The sequence below is a fragment of the Salmo trutta genome, chromosome 7, assembly GCF_901001165.1.
Source record: "Salmo trutta chromosome 7, fSalTru1.1, whole genome shotgun sequence".
NCBI lineage: Eukaryota > Metazoa > Chordata > Actinopteri > Salmoniformes > Salmonidae > Salmo > Salmo trutta.
This window is the reverse complement of record NC_042963.1, coordinates 3,134,318-3,156,800: the sequence shown is the minus strand read 5'-3', so window position 1 is coordinate 3,156,800 and position 22,483 is coordinate 3,134,318. Positions and strand designations below refer to the sequence as shown.

The window sequence follows — 22,483 nt, the reverse complement described above, 5'->3', positions numbered from 1 at the left end:
TGCTTAGGCTATGCTACTTTCAGTGTGTTTTTAAGAGAATTGCTGTATATTTTGGGAACATTGCAAATTGCCAGTTTGTGCATTTGATGGTTGTGGATTGAGTGCTGAAACATTTTTTTTTTAAATTTTATTTCACCTTTATTTAACCAGGTAGGCAAGTTGAGAACAAGTTCTCATTTACAATTGCGACCTGGCCAAGATAAAGCAAAGCAGTTCAACAACATACAACAACACAGAGTTACACATGGAGTAAAACAAACATACAGTAGAAAATAAGTCTATATACAATGTGAGCAAATGAGGTGAGATAAGGGAGGTAAAGGCAAAAGGCCATGGTGGCAAAGTGAATACAATATAGCAAGTAAAACACTGGAATGGTAGATTTGTAGTAAAAGAAAGTGCAAAGTAGAAATAGAAATAATGGGGTGCAAAGGAGCAAAATAAATAAATACAGTAGGTGAAGCGGTAGTTGTTTGGGCTAAATTATAGATGGGCTATGTACAGGTGCAGTGATCTGTGAGCTGCTCTGACAGCTGGTGCTTAAAGCTAGCGAGGGAGATAAGTGTTTCCAGTTTCAGAGATTTTTGTAGTTCGTTCCAGTCATTGGCAGCAGAGAACTGGAAGGAGATACGGCCAAAGGAGGAATTGGCTTTGGGGGTGACCAGAGAGATATACCTGCTGGAGCACGTGCTACAGGTGGGTGATGCTATGGTGACCAGTGAGCGGAGATAAGGGGGGACTTTACCTAGCAGGGTCTTGTAGATGACCTGGAGCCAGTGGGTTTGGCGACGATAATGAAGCGAGGGCTAGCCAACGAGAGCGTACAGTCACAGTGGTGGGTAGTATATGGGGCTTTGGTGACAAAACGGATGGCACTGTGATAGACTGCATCCAGTTTGTTGAGTAGGGTATTGGAGGCTATTTTGTAAATGACATTGCCGAAATCAAGGATCGGTAGGATGGTCAGTTTTACGAGGGTATGTTTGGCAGCATGAGTGAACGATGCTTTATTGCGAAATAGGAAGCCAATTCTAGATTTAACTTTGGATTGGAGATGTTTGATGTGAGTCTGGAAGGAGAGTTTATAGTCTAACCACACACCTAGGTATTTGTAATTGTCCACATATTCTAAGTCAGAACCGTCCAGAGTAGTGATGCTGGACAGGCAGGCAGGTGCAGGCAGCGAACGGTTGAAGAGCATGCATGTAGTTTTACTTGTATTTAGGAGCAGTTGGAGGCCACGGAAGGAGAGTTGTATGGCATTGAAGCTCGTCTGGAGGTTAGTTAACACAGTGTCCAAAGAAGGGCCAGAAGTATACAGAATGGTGTCGTCTGCGTAGAGGTGGATCAGAGACTCACCAGCAGCAAGAGCGACATCATTGATGTATACAGAGAAAAGGGTTGGCCCAAGAATTGAACCCTGTGGCACCCCTATAGAGACTGCCAGAGGTCCGGACAACAGGCCCTCCGATTTGACACACTGTCACTATCAGATAAGTAGTTGGTGAACCAGGCGAGGCAATCATTTGAGAAACCAAGGCTATTGAGTCTGCCGATGAGGATGTGGTGATTGACAGAGTCGAAAGCTTTGGCCAGGTCAATGAATACGGCAGCACAGTATTTTTTCTTATCGATGGCGGTTACGATATCATTTAGGACCTTGAGCGTGGCTGAGGTGCACCCATGACCAGCTCTGAGACCAGATTGCATAGCGGAGAAGGTGCGGTGGGATTCGAAATGGTCGGTAATCTGTTTGTTGACTTGGCTTTTGAAGACCTTGGAAAGGCAGGGTAGGATAGATATAGGTCTGTAACAGTTTGGGTCAAGAGTGTCCCCTCCTTTGAAGAGGGGGATGACAGCAGCTGCTTTCCAATCTTTGGGAATCTCAGACGACACGAAAGAGGGGTTGAACAGGCTAGTAATAGGGGTTGCAACAATTTTGGCAGATCATTTTCGAAAGAAAGGGTCCAGATTGTCTAGCCCGGCTGATTTGTAGGGGTCCAGATTTTGCAGCTCTTTCAGAACATCAGCTGAATGGATTTGGGAGAAGGAGAAATGGGGAAGGCTTGGGCGAGCAGCTGTGGGGGGTGCAGTGCTGTTGACTGCAGTAGGGGTAGCCAGGTGGAAAGCATGGCCAGCCATAGAAAAATGCTTATTGAAATTCTCAATTATAGTGGGTTTATCAGTGGTGACAGAGTTTCCTATCCTCAGTGCAGTGGGCAGTTGGGAGGAGGTGGTCTTATTCTCCATGGACTTTACAGTGTCCCAGAACTTTTTTGAGTTTGTGTTGCAGGAAGCAAATTTCTGCTTGAAAAAGCTAGCCTTGGCTTTTCTAACTGCCTGTGTATATTGGTTTCTAACTTCCCTGAAAAGTTGCATATCACGGGGGCTGTTCGATGCTAATGCAGAATGCCACAGGATGTTTTTGTGTTGGTTAAGGGCAGTCAGGTCTGGAGAGAACCAAGGGCTATATCTGTTCCTGGTTCTACATTTATTGAATGGGGCATGCTTATTTATTAAGATGGTAAGGAAGCCATTTTTTTTAAATAACCAGGCATCCTCTACTGACGGGATGAGGTCAATATCCTTCCAGGATACCCGGGCCAGGTTGGTTAGAAAGGCTTGCTCGCTGAAATGTTTCAGGGAGCGTTTGATAGTGATGCCTGCACCCATTACGGATGCAGGCAATGAGGCAGTGATCGCTGAGATCTTGGTTGAAAACAGCAGAGGTGTATTTAGAGGGAACGTTGGTTAGGATGATATCTATGAAGGTGCCCATGTTTACGGCTTTGGGGTGGTACCTGGTGGGCTCATTAATAATTTGTGTGAGATTGAGGGCATCAAGCTTGGATTGTAGGATGGCTGGGGTGTTAAGCATGTCCCAGTTTAGGTCACCTAGCAGCACAAGCTTTGAAGATAGATGGGGGGCAATCAGTTCACATATGGTGTCAAGAGCACAGCTGGGGGCCGAGGGTGGTCTATAGCAGGCGGCAACGGTGAGAGACTTGTTTTTAGAGAGATGGATTTTTAAAAGTAGAAGTTCAAATTGTTTGGGTACAGACCTGGATAGTAGGACAGAACTCTGCAGGCTATCCCTGCAGTAGATTGCAACACCGCCCCCTTTGGTCGTTCTAGCTTGTCTGAAAACGTTGTAGTTTGGGATGAAGATTTCAGAGTTTTCGGTGGACTTCCTAAGCCAGGATTCAGACACGGCTAGGACATCCGGGTTGGCAGAGTGTGCTAAAGCACTGAATAAATCAAACTTAGGGAGGAGGCTTCTAATGTTAGCATGCATGAAACCAAGGCTATTACGGTTACAGAAGTCATCAAAAGAAAGCGCCTGGGGAATAGGAGTGGAGCTAGGCACTGCAGGGCCTGGATTCACCTCTACATCACCAGAGGATCAGAGGAGGAGGTGGATAAGGGTACGGCTAAAAGCTATGAGGATTGGCCGTCTGTGACGTCCGGAATAGAGAGTAAAAGGAGCAAGTTTCTGGGGGCGATAAAATAGCTTCAAGGTATAATGTACAGACAAAGGTATGGTAGGACGTGAATACAGTGGAGGTAAACCTAGGCATTTAGTGATGATGAGAGAGATATTGTCTCTAGAAACATCATTGAAACCAGAAGATGTCATAGCATGTGTGGGTGGAGGAACTGAAAGGTTGGATAAGGTATAATGAACAGGGCTAGAGGCTCTACAGTGGAATAAGCCAATAAGCACTAACCAGAACAGCAATGGACAAGGCATATTGACATTAAGGAGAGGCATGCTTAGCCGAGTGATCAAAGGGTCCAGTGAGAATTAGATAGCTAGCCGAGCCATAGGTAGCAAGCTGGTAAAAGATGGAGGGAGGTCTGTTTTTAGCCACTTCGTGAGTTTCCGTCTGTAGATTAGTAGGGTTCCGTGTGGTAGGGGGGACCAGTCCAATTGGCGAAATAGATTATAGTTATAGTGGCCCAAGAAAATTGGAAAAAGAAAAAACATGAAGTAAGACCATATAATAAAACATTGATCAGTCTTTCTAATCGGGGCTCATTCCATCAGACATGGTGTCCTCCTCCCTTCTGAGCAGTGATCAGGCCCCAGCTTTCTCCCACAGCTGCTGCAGAGAGCCATCAGGAAGTACTCCTGTCCTCTGCTGGGTTAGCTCCATCCAGCCAATGTCAAGACTGGGCTCTTCTCCCATAACTTATCCTTTACTTTTACTGCTTACGGAACGACTTCCTCTATGACAGCTCTTTATTCCTCCCTAGGAAGTTAAAGAATTATAAATCATCACAGTTTTATGGATTTATCTTTGAGATGATGACATAGGTTGGCTTCCACAATGTACAACATGGGCAGGCAATCCTCAGGTCTTTTGCAGATGTGAGGAGTGGACTGTTTGACAGTTTGTTCCTTTCTACAGTAAGTGCTTCACTGTGCAGAGGAGGAGGCGGTGTGCTAAATTTAATGACTCACTGATTCTGAAGAATAAAATAACCACCCCTGTAAAGTGTATCTTATTTCAACTAATATGTCTACCTCCCTCATGTTCTTTCAGGGTTGTTGACATAGTACTTTAGTGTGTGTTTATTTGTTTGTTTATCTAGTGGGGGCACTATGCATATTTATTAGATGGTAGAAAACATTGCACTCCCCTGTGCCCAAGCAAAGTGTATATACTGCACAACTTCTGAAATTATTATTAGTAGTAATATTGGGATTACACTATGGATACTGTTTAGCATGTATATTTTATAGGATTTTAACATATAACAACCCACAAGGGGAGAAAATAGTTTGTGATGACCCTCTTTGCTATTTATCATATTTTGGGAATACAGAATATTAGCAAAATCTCTTTTGTTACACACTGTAAGATAGACACACTATTTCACAATTAACCAGCACTTCTGTCTCCTAAAACATTATATAACACTAATCCTGAACACTGTTGCAACTGTATTTTGTGTAAGTATTTAGTGCTTTATCTCCATTAACTCTTGACCTAATTTTCTATGGCAGTATGGCAATTTCTGACATTTTGTCACGCATACTGAATTGTGCATAGGGGCTACTTGCATTTATTACCTGTATATCGCATACAGTACATTGATTTTAACATGCATTGCTAGTGCATTCTCATCAATGAGGCCTACAGTTCCCTTGCTCTGAGACCCTTTCATCTGCCAATGAGGAAGGAAGGCAGGCGGTCTGTTTGTCTGCATGTGTGTCTGGTGCTGTGCGTTCAGCAGTCTCTAAGCTCATTACAGTAATCAGGTTAAAGCGAGGGGTTCAGGGGAGCACTTGGCCTCAGGCATTCTTCCTGCACTCTACAGTATGAGCTTGCCCCTGTGGTGAGGGGAGTTCCTATCCCAGACGCAGTGGAGTGCCTGTCCTACTACAGTATGACCCTGTCCCACTCCTAATGATCAGTTCAAACAGCCTTGGTGCGTGCAGCATGCACACTGCTATTCAACTGCACCCATGCTGTCTTAATGACTTCCTTAATTGTAAAGCCACTCGGAGTCAGACATTCCCACGCAAGTGTTGAAGGAACCTGCAAGTAAGCATTTCATTGGACAGTGCATACCATGTGTGTCCTTTACATACGACTAATGACATGTGTAAGTGTTTGATTGTTTTCCAACAGTCCCCACACGCAGTGGCTGAGTGACACATTTGGTAAATACCAAATATTATCCTCTGTAATTACATCCTCTTGCACAGATGAACCATTGATAATGTTAAAGCCAAGCTTTGAGCTTACCTAATGATGTTACCACTTGGGCTGTTGGGAAATGTTAATGTAATATGTGTAATTATGTTGTTTATTTTGTTTTTGTAACAAGATATAAAGTAATTACATTTCTATTTTATCTTACCCTGTCATCCAAGAATGAAGATAAACCACACACTGCTTTGATTGATCACTGGGTGTATGTTTTCAGACAATACATGCTAGCATTCCTGGTTCATGCAGTAGCAATCTGGTTATGGGGAGAATCTTTTAGTAGGCTATAGCAGCAGAATGTGCTCTACTGAGAATCCATGATTCAGCAGTATTATATTGTCAGTCGTGCATATTGCCTTCCTTTTTCTTACTGAGTCTTTGTTTCTTTCCAGCTGTAAAACCTGCTGAAATCCTTGGGCATTTTATGCTTCAGCAATAAGGTAAGCTTTGGTCTTTTCTCTTTCTGATCAAGGGATAATAATAATCAAATGAGATGGAAGTTTAAATTAAAAGCTCACAAAATAAGAAATAAAGTTACTCTTCTAGACTCCAGTCACAATCTTTCACTTGAAATGTTGTATAGGTAGCGATTAGCAAGAGAAACTTCAATGACCATTGATTGCCTTTGTCAATCTTCGCTTGGGCCTGGTGCTGTGAATGGCTAACTGCACAGCAAAGGCCCAGTACTGTCAAAAAGGTGATTTCCCCCCCCCCCCCCTCCCCCCCTTGTGAAAATGATGATAATGCCCTTTTAGTGGAAGAGCTGTTTGAAAACACTGCCTGAAATTTCAGCCTGTTTTGGTCAGATGGAGTTTTGGCCTGCCTGGTGACATCATTAGTTAATAGACCAATAAGAAAGAGAATTCCAAACATCTTTGCCAATGACAGCTAGTTTTCAGTTTCCTCCTCCCCATTCAGGCCACTTCCAAACAGTCTGAGCAAAATTCTTGCTTATGAGATTATTCTTTGCTAAGAAGCTTTTTTGTATATTTTTGACCATTTTAATTGAAAACAATGATTTGATATTGAGATGTTGTAAAAACAGCTACATTGGACCTTTTTAAGGGTTATTTCACTGCATGGAGCTGACAGAAGCCACCTGACCTGGGTATTTCCACAAAATGCTGTTGCTATGGCAACCCACAAATGTGGAGTTTGAAAAAGTGTCCTTGACTAAGTGCGGCAGGATCCTTCATATGCTCCAATCCCTAATCCTGTAGCTGCTCTTGTAGCTCCTCGGTAGGTCCGTCAGTCCTGCCACCAGCCCTGGCCTGCCCTGTCCTGGAGGGGCTCATTGTACCCTTCCCTATTACCCTATAGCACTGTCTGTAGGAAGCCTACTGACCCAAGCACATCCCAGATGACCCTTCAGATATAAAGCATGTGTTGAACAATGAATGTGGGAGCCTAATTATGGTGGAGAGGGATGTGTTGAGCTGATCAGATGTTTGAGCTGGATTTATGCTTGATGTTTTTAATCAGAAAACAGGGCTAGGCCTAAGGTCTGATTGTAGGGTATAAATGCAGTTTTAGGTGAAAAGTGCTTACAAGGGAGTTCTGATTTGATGCCTAGATGACTTTCCAAAATGTTTAATTGCAGTGCACAACAGTATCAAATCCTGTGACCGAGCTGTATGCCAAGGAGTAAACACCAACAAGTAGATTACCTTTCCTCTCTGCTACATTGTGGGGGCAGATGTTCTGAAGGGAGTTTTTCTGTTCTTTCCATAAAGTATGTTTGGATATGTGGCCAGTACAGGTCATGGGTGCTCTGGTTGGTGGGCTTGAATCAGAGGGAAAATGTGGATGTTGGCTGGGTAGTTAATGGTTCTCAGCTGTCAGCATGTGACACACCCAGACCCCATCTGAGACTAACCATAAAAAAGGGGGTTGGAATTGTATGGGTAAAATGCTTAATGATTGGGAGAAGGCTATGTTTTTTCTTCCTCCTTCTCTCACTTTCTGCAATATTGTGCTCTGGATGTTTTGCTCGGACAAAGTATGAAGTCGCTGATGTTGATGAACATGGTTTGTGCTAGTTTTCACTTAATAAGAAACGTAACAAAAAAACAAATCCTTATTTTAAATAAATTACAGTATTGGCATTAACTGAGCTGTCAGGGTAGGAATGGGAATACGTGTATTTTGGTATTTGTGTGTCTTCCCAAGGGATTGTAAGGGACATTGGAGGAAACAAAATCAGCCATGTGTGTCTTTGCGTAGCTATCTTAAGAAATGGCTTCCAATTTGTCAGCAGGCCTCCAGCACACGGTACCTTTAGAATAACTTTCTGAAGTGGATCATATTTATTGCAGGAGAAGCTGTTTGTTTACACCTTATCCAGCCAATTTAAACATTTGATTCTCCTTTGCTTTCAGAGCGTGCTGCTGAGAGAAAAGCAAGCCTGCTTGAAGTGGCACAGAGATGCAGTGTGTTTGGAATGTGCTCAGTGTTCATTAAACAATGGAGGAGAGGTGCTGTTAGTTTGCTTTGACCTTTTATTGTTCACTGTGGATGTTGACCAATCATTAATTATCTTGAAAGGGAACATGCAGTAAAACGCTGCCTTCCTAATTTAATGTGTGGAGGGGACTTTTGCCTGAGTGCTTTATCTGCTGGCTTGTTTAGTCTTGTTTGGTTACCTTGCCTCCATGGCGTGTAGGAAAGTTTTACTTTTTTTTCAGGCCGTGAGTCCTGTGAGAGGATAATTGGTCCACAGCAGTAATTGTCTGTAGCCAGGGTTCTGGAACGATGTACAAGCGGTAGTAATGTGGTTAGATAAAAGGACAGGTCATACCAGCTGAACACCAAATGAGCAAGGCTCCTCTCAAAGCAGTGGTTGGTACTTTTACCTTTTCACTTCAGTTTTTTTAAAGTACAGAAATAACAGGTCTCAGGTTTATACAATGTAACAGTTTTATAATGCACTCCTACACATATCACCCTCACTGATGCAGTAAAATTAAGATGACAGTTTTACTGAGAGGTGTTTTAATTTTTCAGGCACACTCCGTCAAAATTAATCAGTCATCCTTCTCAATCTCTTTTCCTGCCTCCGAGATGGCTGAGCTCTTAATACTAACTTTGTTTGTCTGACATTTGAAAGCAGACTTTGTTTTAAATGTTAAGCACAGCAGTGAATGCTTTTATGAGGATGACCTTGCAGGGAGTGGCAGCTCTGAACCTGTGGTAACTGAAGTGGCCCAGCCTGCCCCTGCTGTCCAGCCTTATATGTCCAGGAAAAGGTGGGAAATGCAGAGTCATGGCAACGGGGGGCAGAGTCAGTGATGTGGAAACAATGGGCCAACAACATAACCTCTCTCTGACCTTCTTCCATCAGAGAATAACAAGGTTTGACTCAGTTCAGAAGTTTTTTTATGATTAATAAAACATTCACATGGATGTTGTTCAAAATACAGTATGCATCCTTTGCACCAGTCTCAACGTCAACAGTGAAGAGGCGACTCCAGGATGCTGGCCTTCTAGGCAGAGTTCCTCTGTCCAGTCTTTTGCCCATCTTAATCTTTTATTTTTATTGGCCAGTCTGAGATATGGCTTTCTTTGCAACTCTGCCTAGAAGGCCAGCATCCCGGAGTCGCCTCTTCGCTGTTGACGTTGAGACTGGTGTTTTGCGGGTACTATTTAATGAAGCTGCCAGTTAAGGACTTGTGAGGCGTCTGTTTCTCAAACTAGACACTGTAATATACTTGTTCTCTTGCTCAGTTCTGCACTGGGGCCTCCCACTCCTCTTTCTAGTCTGGTTAGAGACAGTTTGTGCTGTTCTGTGAAGGGAGTAGTACACAGCGTTGTACGAGATCTTCAGTTTCTTGGCAATTACTCGCATGGAATAGCCTTCATTTCTCAGAACAAGAATAGACTGATGAGTTTCAGAAGAAAGTTCTTTGTTTCTGGCAATTTTGAGCCAGTAATCGAACCCACAAATGCTGATGCTCCCAGATACTCAACGAGTCTAAAGAAGGCCAGGTTTATTGCTTCTTTAATCAGAACAACAGTTTTCAGCTATGCTAACATAATTGCAAAAGGGTTTTCTAATGATAAATTAACCTTTTAAAATGATAAACTTGGATTAGCTAACACAACGTGCCATTGGAACACATGAATAATGGTTGCTGATAATGGGCCTCTGTACGCCTATGTAGATATTCCATAAAAAATCTGCTGTTTCCAGCTACAATAGTCATTTACAACATTAACATTAATGTCTACACTGTATTTCTGATCAATTTGATGTTATTTTAATGGACCAAAAAAATGTGCTTTCTTTCAAAAACAAGGACATTTCTAAGTGACCCCAAACTTTTGAAATCTAGTGTATACTGAAAGAAAATATAAACGAAACATGCAATTTCAACGATTTTACTGAGTTACAGTTCATATAAGGAAATCAGGCAATTTAATTAAAATCATTAGGCCCTAATCCATGGATTTCACATGATTGGGCAGGGTCGCAGCCACTTGAGAGCCAGGCCCACCTTCTGGGGAGCCGGGCCCAGCCAATCAGAATTAGTTCTAATAAAGCCCACAAAAGGGCTTTATTACAGACAGAAATACTCCTCAGTTTCATCAGCTGTTCAGATGGCTGGCCTCAGACGTTCCAGCAGGTGAAGAAGCCGGATGTCAACCTTTACCTGGCGTAGTTACACGTGGTCTGCGGTTGTGAGGCCGGTTGGACATACTGGCAAATTCTCTAAAATTACGTTGGAGGCGGCTTATGGTAGAGAAATTAATATTCAATTCTCTGGCAACAGCTCTGGTGGACATTCCTGGAGTCAGCATGCCAATTGCACCCTCTCAAAACTTGAGTTACATGTGGCATTGTGTTGTGACACAACTGCAAATTTCAGAGTGGCCTTTTGTTTCCAGCACAAGGTGCACCTGTGTAATGATCCTGTTGTCAGCTTCTTGATATGTCACACCTGTCAGGTGGATGGATTATCTTGGCAAAGGAGAAATGCTCACTAACAGGGATTCAAACAAAATTGTGCACAAGAGAGAGGATGGCTGTGAGCTGGAGAGGAGAGGCTGGACCAGGGATTGCAGTTACCTGATTTACAGGACATGACACACTGGCCAGGATTTATATGACTGGTAGGCAATGCTCTGAGCATGCTTCTAAATACTGATGCTCTGATGCTCCCAGTCTCTTGATCTGAAGGCAAGAGGATATCTCCCAGAGCAACACAGGATGACCTACTACAGTACATGTTGTGCTGTATTAATGGTGATTCAATTTCAAATCATAATTACCCATATGTTTAACGATGCACAACTAGTAATTCAATCACAAGATCCATTCATATTGTAGTTGTTGGTATACGATTCCCTGAACAATAATTCTAAGCTTTGTTCCTTGTAAGTCACTCTGTACAGTACAGTATGTGTTACTGTAGGTGTACCTAAGGGCAGGGGAAAGCTCTGCCAGGCACATTGTGTTTGTATGGCGTCTGTGTTGGTTTTACCGTGTGTGAGAGACAGGAAGAGGGAGAATCCCAGCTGTCTGTTAGCCTTTGGAAGCAGCAGCACACTGATTGTCATATGCCCACTTGAATCAGTGCAGAGAGGTAAAGCATGTTTGCGCTAGAGCTGCTCAGAGAGGGAGGTCGTAGACTCCGATGTTTGTTTCTGTAACCCCACCAAAGCCATGATCTCTCCTTAATTACTGTCACATTACATGATGCTCCTTTCTCCCGCTGTCCTCTCCCTCTGGTAATAGTGCATATTACTCCAATTACGACCTGAGTCAAACTCTAGAGTTACTGTAGCACGCACCAGTCAGCTTCAGTGCAGGAGCAGAGAGAAGAGCAACATCATTGCCATAATGGAGTCTTTTTTGTTTTCGAGGAGATTGATAGCTGTTTTTGACCTTGATTCCATTTCATTTATCAGAATACTCTCATTTTTTCTAAGCTTTTTGTTTGGCCGATAAATAATAGGAAGGCCGTTACCAAAGCCCTCCAAGTACTCTATATGTGGTCTGATCCATCTTGGATGTGCACCCAGTGGTGTTCGCAGAAGACAGCAGTGCAGTGTTTCCGTTAGCCGGATTTTGGCATATAATTTTTTTTAAAAGCCGATAAATTAAATTGGCACAGACAAGCCTGGAGAAGAAGAAAAAAATCAAATTTTGAAATAATGCTTGTTAGCCTATTCATTTATGTAAATACCAGCAGATGTAAATACATTTGACCGGTCATGCTTATCAGTCTAGGTTCATTTGCATAATTTAGTGGAATAAAATTGCTGTGTGTGTAGATTCACTCTGTCTTAATTTATCACACGCGCACAGCAAACAGATACAGAGCCTTTGAGTGGACAGTCTATCAGACAGCTGCTGCTACTGTACAACATCTCAAACAGCAGTGCATAGGCAACGGAAGGCAGGCTTCATCAGCGCGTCACACACCACTTTGCAGTGAGCTGGAGGCAGTATTAATTTTGAAAACATATATACATAATTGTTGGAAACCTGAAAATGTTAATACATATTATGAGGTATGTCTTACCTTGCTTTAAAGTAGCCTAGACAAAATCCGACCATATCTGTGGGGCAAGTTATTTTAAATAAACTTTCTTTCATTGTCCAGTAGCCAAAGGCACTATCCTTCTCATATTAGCAACCCATGTTAGTTTGTTGCATATTAGATCTCCCCTTTTTCTAAAGTCGTTGCCAAAAGTTTTGAGAATGACGCAAATATTAATTTCCACAAAGTTTGCTGCTTCAGTGTCTAGATATTTTTGTCAGATGTTATTATGGAATACTGAAGTATACTGAAGCATTTCATAAGTGTCAAAGGCTTTTACTGACAATTACATTAAGTTGATGCAAAGAGTCAATATTTGCAGTGTTGACCCTTCTTTTTCAAGACCTCTGAAATCCGCCCTGGCATGCTGTCAATTAACTTCTGGGCCACATCCTGACTGATGGCAGCCCATTCTTGCATAATCAATGCTTGGAGTTTGTCAGAATTTGTGGGTTTTTGTTTGTCCACCCGCCTGTTGAGGACTGACCACAAGTTCTCAATGGGATTAAGGTCTGGGGAGTTTGCTGGCCATGGACCCAAAATATCAATGTTTTGTTCCCCGAGCCACTTAGTTATCACTTTTGTCTTATGGCAAGGTGCTCCATCATGCTGGAAAAGGCATTGTTCATCACCAAACTGTTCCTGGATGGTTGGGAGAAGTTGCTCTCGGAGGATGTGTTGGTACCATTCTTTATTCATGGCTGTGTTCTTAGGCAAAATTGTGAGTGAGCCCACTCCCTTGGCTGAGACACCAGGCCATCCTCCAAAAGTCTTCGCCTCACTGTGCGTGTAGATGCACTCGCACCTGCCTGCTGCCATTCCTGAGCAAGCTCTGTACTGGTGGTGCCCCGATCCCGCAGCTGCATCAACTTTGGGAGACGGTCCTGGCGCTTGCTGGACTTTCTTGGGCGCCCTGAAGCCTTCTTCACAACAATTGAACCGCTCTCCTTGAAGTTCTTGATGATCCGATAAAAGGTTGATTTAGGTGCAATCTTACTGGCAGCAATATCCTTGCCTGTGAAGCCCTTTTTGTGCAAATCAATGATGACGGCACGTGTTTCCTTGGAGGTAACCATGGTTGACAGAGGAAGAACAATGATTCCAAGCACCACCCTCCTTTTGAAGCTTCCAGTTTGTTATTCGAACTCAATCCCCATGACAGCGTGATCTCCAGCCTTGTCCTCGTCAACACTCACACCTGTGTTAATGAGAGAATCACTGACATGATGTCAGTTGGTCTTTTTTGTGGCAGGGCTGAAATCCAGTGGAAATGTTTTTGGGGGATTCAGTTCATTTGCATGGCAAAGAGGGATTTTGCAATTAATCTGATCACTCTTCATAACAGTCTGGAGTATATGCAAATTGCCATCGTACAAACTGAGGCAGAAGACATTGTTAAAATTAATATTTGTGTCATTCTCAAATTCTTTGGCCACGACTGTTCATTTCTGAACAATATTTTCATCTCTGTCACATGAAAACGCTCGCTTTTGACAATGCGTTTTCCTGCTAATTGCATTAAGAAACAAACATTTGCACATAGCATACTGCCTTGTGCGCAGTGCTGCACTTATAATGTGAAGAAATAATAGGTTATCATTTTATGTTAAAGGTTCTGTGACCTAGCAAGGCCTACTGGTTGAATGAATTTAGGATCTGTTGTCCCACAACTGTCCCAGAGTCTGTTGGGAATAGGATATTTCTTTCTCGACAAGCTGACCAATAGAATAGGTATACTTTTCTACTATGGGGATAGTAGATTGGCATAGGCTACTGATTTTGCTGTTCATTACTGTTGTTGGCTGAGCATAAGTAGCCTAAATGTGGGCATCGGAATTTGGAAAGAAGGACCACATCCTTGCATCCTGACTTGCATGTTCTATTAAGATAAATCACATTTACATGATGATAATTCATGTCATTCTGAGCAAGGTGGGTGGACGCCATAATCAGGTTACGCACCCAATGCGTATGGATCCGGTACATTTCTCAAATGTCCAGCGCCGCATTTTCCTAACTGAAGCCCTGCAGCAAAGCTGGCTGACATCATCATGGCAGTGGCCTGAGGATGGGGGGGATGATCTGTGTCAGTCCTACTGAACCACTAACTCTGATTCATACTGCCAGCTGTCAGACACATATCCATCCACATCCCTTATCATCCGCCACACCAATGGTATTATTCACCTTTACCTGCGACCTATACTGGTGTTTTCCGTGTGTGTGAGTGAGTATGTGTGAGTGAGTATGACCTCATGCTGCATTGTTTGGGGTGAGATGAGAGGAGAGAGCATGTCAGACGCAAGCTGATCTCATGTCTCCAACCATCCTCACTAGATCAGATCACAAACTTACAGTACACACTCGGTCGGAAGTTTACATACACCTTAGCCAAATACATTTATACTCAGTTTTTCACAATTCCTGACATTTAATTCTCGTAAAAAATCCCTGTCGTAAGTCAGTTAGGATCACCACTTTATTTTAAGAATGTGAAATGTCAGAAAAGTAGTAGAGAGAATGACTTATTTCAGCTTTTATTAATTTCATCACATTCCCAGTGGGTCAGAAGTTTACATACACTCAATTAGTATTTGGTAGCATTGCCTTTAAAAAGTGTTTACCTTCGGTCAAATGTTTTGGGTAGCCTTCCACAAGCTTCCCACAGTAAGTTGGGTGAATTTTGGCCCATTCCTCTTGACAGAGCTGGTGTAACTGAGTCAGGTTTGTAGGCCTCCTTGCTCGCACACGCTTTTTCAGTTCTGCCGACAGATTTTCTATAGGATTGAGGTCAGGGCTTTGTGATGGCCACTCCAATATTTTGACTTTGTTATTCTTAAGCCATTTTGCCACAACTTTGGAAGTATGCTTGGGGTCATTGTCCGTTTGGAAGACCCATTTGCGACCAAGCTTTAACTTCCTGACTGATGTCTTGAGATGTTACTTCAATATATCCACATAATTTTGCTTCCTCATGATGCCATCTTTTTTGTGAAGTGCACCAGTTCCTCCTCCAGCAAATCACCCGCCCAACATGATGCTGCCACCCCCGTGCTTCACGGTTGGGATGGTGTTCTTCAGCTTGCAAGCATCCCCCTTTTTCCTCCAAACATAACGATGGTCATTATGGCCAAGCAGTTCTATTTTTGTTTCATCAGACCAGAGGACATATCTCCAAAAAGTACTATCTTTGTCCCATGTGCAGTTGCAAACCGTAGTCTGGCTTTTTTTATGGTGGTTTTGGAGCAGTGGCTTCTTCCATGCTGGGCAGCCTTTCAGGTTATGTCGATATAGGACTCGTTTTACTGTGGATATAGGTATTTTGTACCTGTTTCCTCCAGCATCTTTACAAGGTCCTTTGCTGTTGTTCTGGGATTGATTTGCACTTTTCCCACCAAAGTACATTCATCTCTAGGAGACAGAATGCGTCTCCTTCCTGAGCGGTATGATGGCTGCGTGGACCCATGGTGTTTATACTTACATACCGTTGTTTGTACAGATGAACGTGGTACCTTCAGGCATTTGGAAATTGCTCTCAAATATGAACCAGACTTGTGGAGGTCTACAATTTTTTGGCTGATTTATTTTGATTTTCCCATGATGTCAAGCAAAGAGGGACTGAGTTTGAAGGGTAGGCCTTGAAATACATCCACAGGTACACCTCCAATTGACTCAAATTATGTCAATTAGCCTATCAGAAGCTTCTAAAGCCATGATATCATTTTCTGGAATTTTCGAAGATGTTTAAAAGCTCAGTCAACTTAGTGTATATAAACTTCTGACCCACTGGAATAGTGATACAGTGAATTATAAGTGAAATTATCTGTCTGTAAACAGTTGTTTGAAAAATTATCTGTGTCATGCACAAACTAATGTCCTAACCGACTTGCCAAAACTATAGTTTGTTAAAAACCTCTCTAGGGTAGGGGGCAGTATTTGCACGGCCGGATAAAAAACGTACCCGATTTAATCTGGTTATTACTACTGCCCAGAAACTAGAATATGCATATAATTATTGGCTTTGGATAGAAAACACCCTAAAGTTTCTAAAACTGTTTGAATGGTGTCTGTGAGTATAACAGAACTCATATGGCAGGCAAAAACCTGAGAAGATTCCTTACAGGAAGTGGCCTGTCTGACCATTTCTTGGGCTTCTACACTCTCTTTATTGAAAACTGAGGATCTCTGCTGTAACGTGACACTTCCTACGGCTCCCATAGGCTCTCAGAAGGCGGCAAACCGGTGAATGATGTCTTTGCAGGCCCTGGCTGAAAAACACTAGCGCATTTGGATAATGGTCGATCAGAGAACAATGAGACTGAGGCGCGTGCACGAGGCGACACCATGTTTTTATTTTTTCGTCTTTGAACTAAAACAGGGTTTCCCGGTCGGAATATTATCGCTTTTTTACGAGAAAAATCGCATAAAAATTGATTTTAAACAGCGGTTGACATGCTTCGAAGTACGGTAATGGAATATTTAGAATTTTTTTGTCACGAAACGTGTCTTGAACGCACGAACAAAACAGAGGATATTTGAACATAACTATGGATTATTTTGAACCAAACCAACATTTGTTATTGAAGTAGAAGTCCTGGGAGTGCATTCTGACAAAGAACAGCAAAGGTAATCAAATTTTTCTAATAGTAAATCGGAGTTTGGTGAGGGCCAAACTTGGTGGGTGTCTAAATAGCTAGCCCGTGATGGCTGGGCTATCTACTCAGAATATTGCAAAATGTGCTTTTGCCGAAAAGCTATTTTAAAATCGGACATAGCGATTGCATAAAGGAGTTCTGTATCTATAATTCTTAAAATAATTGTTATGTTTTTTGTGAACGTTTATCGTGAGTAATTTAGTAAATTCACCGGAAGTTTGTGGTGGGTATGCTAGTTCTGAACGTCACATGCTAATGTAAAAAGCTGGTTTTTGATATAAATATGAACTTGATTGAACAAAACATGCATGTATTGTATAACATAATGTCCTAGGATTGTCATCTGATGAAGATCATCAAAGGTTAGTGCTGCATTTAGCTGTGGTTTGGGTTTATGTGACATTATATGCTAGCTTGAAAAATGGGTGTCTGATTATTTCTGGCTGGGTACTCTGCTGACAATCTAATGTTTTGCTTTCGTTGTAAAGCCTTTTTGAAATCGGACAGTGTGGTTGGATTAACGAGAGTCTTGTCTTTAAAATGGTGTAAAATAGTCATATGTTTGAGAAATTGAAGTAATAGCATTTCTAAGGTATTTGAATAACGCGCCACGGGATTCCACTGGCTGTTGAGTAGGTGGGACGATTTCGTCCCACATACCCTAGAGAGGTTTTAACAAGAAATTTGTGGAGTGGTTGAAAAACAAGTGCATATAAACTTCTGACTTCAACTGTATATAAGACCATCATCCTATGTACTGGATATTCAGCAGAGATTTACTAAAGATCCAAGATGATCAAGAAAAGTTACTCATTGTTTTAGTACTCTAGTGCTGCATGCAGATAAGCCAGGTAAAGGCTCTGTCTTTCTCTGCCCTCTTGACCAAAGGGACCACTCAGGCTTGAAGAGAGGAATCCAAACGGATCCTGCCACAATCTTGAAGAGTGGAGCCAGGGAATCAAGTCAGGATTGGAGGCCGTGACGACCCTGGGTAGGAGTACAACCCAGTCAGTGACTGCAGCTATTGGGATGGAGTGCTGCTCTGCTCTATTCTCTTATCCTCTAGTAGCTCATCCTGCCTTGGCCAAGTCACAAGCTGATTCTTCATGTCTTACAATGTATACTGTATCATCTGAGTGCCAGATCTATTCCCTCTAGGATTTCTTAGACATTACATAGTATATTATAGATCCCTTGAATGTTCTACAATTATTTCCACTAATAAGCTGTGCTCCTTTGAAAGTAGTGTAAGTGGAGCAAGTATCATTTTAGAACCACCAACATAATGATCGTAGAAGATTGACTCTGTTTTACTTACAAAATCCTCTGATACTGTGTGTTATGTTGGTTTAATCTAAGGATTTATCCTCAAGATTTAGGAATAAAGATTTTTGTCCCGATTTGAGTATCAATGGAGGTATTATAGAGGTAAACCGTCATATTAGCTCTACCAAATGACTGAGTGGTTTCCACTTAAATGCTCAGGGAGACAGGGGTCTATTTATTGCATGTATCTCAGAGGATCCGTGTGAAGCATTGCTGGAGGACGTTCTACTTTGCTGGGTATTTTTAGCTAGAGTAAAAGGAGCTGCTTTCTCCCTCCCCACTGCAACGAGGGCAAGATTGACCATTTCTGTCAGCATCTGTACCTTCAACTGACAGAGGAAAGCCTATATCCTCTCTGAGTCAGGGTCAGTGGAGAAACAATAGACTGCTCCTCATTACTGGTGGAGACATATTTCCTGTACGCAGGGGTCAAATGGTGAATTTCCTGGTGGTTTAATGTTGCTGGTGGCTGGTGGCTGAACCGTTGGCCTTATTTATAGTACAGTGGGCCTCCACAACCAAAACTATATTTTATTCCATTTATACTGTACTTTCAAAGCCGCTACTGATGACCTTACAATATCCTTGTACTGAATTAGATTTTGTGTAATGCATTTTTTGTAAAGAAGGCCAAATATGGTTCATTGTTCATGGACACAAGGCCACTCTGAAGATGTATTATTATTGGAAGAGAGTTTCAATTAGTTTCATCACAAAATTAGAGTGAAGGACTCAGATTAATGGTTAATCATGGTGGTTGTATTTAGTTCAGCACACAAATAGGCCAAACTATGGCTAAGTGTTTTGAAAAGGGAAGTGGGTTAAACAAGGACATCTTGTCTTGATATGCAAAGACTATTAGGAAGGTATTGTGTTTGATTTTGCCATTGCCTTCTGTGTGCAATTGCTTGAGTCTTATGTGCAGCATGTTTGTATGAATGTATAATAGTGAAACAGATACTCGTGTGATTACAGTAGGTTTACTACTACAAATTTGCTCTCCTCCTATCCATCCTATTCATACAAAAAGTATGTTTGGTTCCAGAACCATCTGTGGATGTGGATTAATCTGACAGAGTGAAGTAACTCCTGTCTCGTTTGATTTTCAGAACCCAGTGTAGTTAAAGGCCCAGTGCCTTCAAAAACTAGATTTTTCTGTGTTTTATATATATACTGTATTTCCACACTGAGGTTGGATTAATACTGTGAGAATTATGATAATGCCCTTTTTAGTGTAAGAGCTATTTAAAAAGATTGCCTAAAATTTGAGCCTGTTTTGGTGGGATAGAGCTTTGGCCTGCCTGGTTATATCACCAGACGGTAAATTAGTTAATAGACCATTAAGAAAGAGTTAGTTCCAAACCCCTCTGCCAATAACATCTAGTTTTCAGTTTTCCCCTCCCCTCTCAGACCACTCCCAGACATTCCTAACAAAATTCTTGATTGAGAAATTGTACTTACAGTTGAAGTCGGAAGTTTACATACACTTTGGTTGGATTTATTAAAACTCGTTTTTCAACCCCTTCACAAATTTCTTGTTAACAAACTATAGTTTTGCCAAGTCAGTTAGGACATCTACTAACCGATGTCCTAACATCTACGAAAAAGTCATTTTTACAACAATTGTTTACAGACAGATTATTTCACTTAGAATTTGCTGTATCACAATTCCAGTGGGTCAGAAGATTACATACACTAAGTTGACTGTGCCTTTAAACAGCTTGGAAAATTCCAGAAAATTATGTCTTGGCTTTAGAAGCATCTGATAGGCTAATTGACATCATTTGAGTCAATTGGAGGTGTACCTGTGGATGCAAGACCTACCTTCAAATTCAGTACCTCTTTGCTTGACATCATGGGAAAATAAAAATAAGTCAGCCAAGACCTCAGAAAAGAAATTGTGGACCACAAGTTTGGTTCATCCTTGGGAGCAATTTCCAAAGGCCTGAAGGTACCACATTCATCTGTATAAACAATAGTATGCAAGTATAAACACCATGGGACCGCGCAGCCGTCATACCGTTCAGGAAGGAGACGCGTTCTGTCTCCTAGTGACGAACGTACTTTGCTGCGACAAGTGTAAATCAATCCCAGAACAACAGCAAAGGACCTTGTGAAGATGCTGGAGGAAACAGGTACAAAAGTATCTATATCCACAGTAAAACGAGTCCTATATGGACATAACCTGAAAGGCCGCTCAGCAACGAAGAAGCCACTGCTCCAAAACCACCATAAAAAAGCCAGACTACGGTTTGCAACTGCCCATGAGGACAAATATCGTACTTTTTGGAGAAATGTCCTCTGGTCTGATGAAACAAAAATAGAACTGTTTGGCCGTAATGACCATCATTATGTTTGGAGGAAAAAGGGGGATGCTTGCAAGCTGAAGAACACCATCCCAACCGTGAAGCATGGGGTTGGCAGCATCATGTTGTGGGGGTGCTTTGCTGCAGGAGGGACTGGTGCACTTCACCAGATGTGCACCAGATGGCATCATGAGAGAGGAAAATTGCGTGGATTTATTGAAGCAACATCTCAAGACATCAGTCAGAAAGTTAAAGCTTGGTTGCAGATGGGTCTTCCAAATGGACAATGACCCCAAGCATACTTCCAAAGTTGTGGCAAAATGGCTTAAGAACAACAAAGTCAAGGTATTGGATTGGGCAAAACTGAAAAAGCGTGTGCGAGCAAGGAGGCCTACAAACCTGACTCAGTTACACCAGCTCTGTCAAGAGGAATGGGCCAAAATTCACCCAACTTACTGTGGGAAGCTTGTGGAAGGCTAGTTCAAATGTACAATCATGGCCAAAAGTTTTGAGAATTATTCAAATATTAATTTCCACAATGTTTGCTGCTTCAGTGTCTTTAGATATTTTTGTCAGATGTTACTATGGAATACTGAAGTATAATTACAAGCATTTCATAAGTGTCAAAGGCTTTTACTGACAATTACATGAAGTTGATGCAAAGAGTCAATATTTGCAGTGTTGACCCTTCTTTTTCAAGACCTCTGCAATCCGCCCTGGCATGCTGTCAATTAACATCTGGGCCACATCCTGACTGATGGCAGCCCATTCTTGCATAATCAATGCTTGGAGTTTGTCAGAATTTGTGGGTTTTTGTTTGTCCACCCGCCTGTTGAGGATTGACCACAAGTTCTCAATGGCATTAAGGTATTGGGAGTTTCCTGGCCATGGACCCAAAATATCAATGTTTTGTTCCCCGAGCCACTTAGTTATCAATTTTGCCTTATGCCAAGGTGCGACATCATGCTGGAAAAGGCATTGTTCATCACCAAACTGTTTCTGGATGGTTGGGAGAAGTTTCTCTCGGAGGATGTGTTGGTACCATTCTTTATTCATGGTTGTGTTCTCAGGCAAAATTGTGAGTGAGCCCACTCCCTTGGCTGAGAAGCAACCCCACACATGAATGGTCTCAGGATGCTTTACTGTTGGCATGACACAGGACTGATGGTAGCGCTCACCTTGTCTTCTCCGGACAAGCTTTTTTCCGGATGCCCCAAACAATCGGAAAGGGGATTCATCAGAGAAAATGACTTTACCCCAGTCCTCAGCAGTCCAATCCCTGTACCTTTTGTAGAATATCAGTCTGTCCCTGATGTTTTTCCTGGAGAGAAGTGGCTTCTTTGCTGCCCTTCTTGACACCAGGCCATCCTCCAAAAGTCTTCGCCTCACTGTGCGTGTAGATGCACTCACACCTGCCTGCTGCAATTCCTGAGCAAGCTCTGTACTGGTGGTGCCCCGATCCCGCAGCTGAATCAACTTTGGGAGACTGTTCTGGCGCTTGCTGGACTTTCTTGGGCGCCCTGAAGCCTTCTTCACAACAATTGAACAGCTCTCCTTGAAGTTCTTGATGATCTGATAAAAGGTTGATTTAGGTGCAATCTTACTGGCAGCAATATCCTTGCCTGTGAAGCCCTTTTTGTGCAAATCAATGATGACGGCACGTGTTTCCTTGCAGGTAACCATGGTTGACAGAAGAAGAACAATGATTCCAAGCACCACCCTCCTTTTGAAGCTTCCAGTCTGTTATTCAAACTCAATCAGCATGACAGCGTGATCTCCAGCCTTGTCCTCGTCAACACTCACACCTGTGTTAACAAGAGAATCACTGACATGATGTCAGCTGATCCTTTTGTGGCAGGGCTGAAATGCAGTGGAAATGTTTTTTGGGGATTCAGTTAATTTGCATGGCAAAGAGGGACTTTGCAATTAATTGC

At 42.3% G+C, this 22,483-nt stretch overlaps 1 protein-coding gene across 4 annotated transcripts in view; it reads left to right on the top strand.

Moving 5' to 3' along the window:
• The window catches only part of LOC115196757 (talin-2-like), a 158,421-nt gene that overhangs the window by 60,530 nt on the left and 75,408 nt on the right, over positions 1-22,483 (top strand). For 2 of the 4 annotated variants that reach the window (XM_029757643.1, XM_029757640.1), the window contains exon 2: positions 6,113-6,160. The gene's annotated coding sequence lies outside the window, so the exon portion shown is untranslated. Of the gene's footprint in view, positions 1-5,639; positions 5,672-6,112; positions 6,161-17,805; positions 17,909-22,483 lie in introns of all 4 variants that reach the window. The other 2 variants (XM_029757642.1, XM_029757641.1) reach the window with 2 other exon arrangements.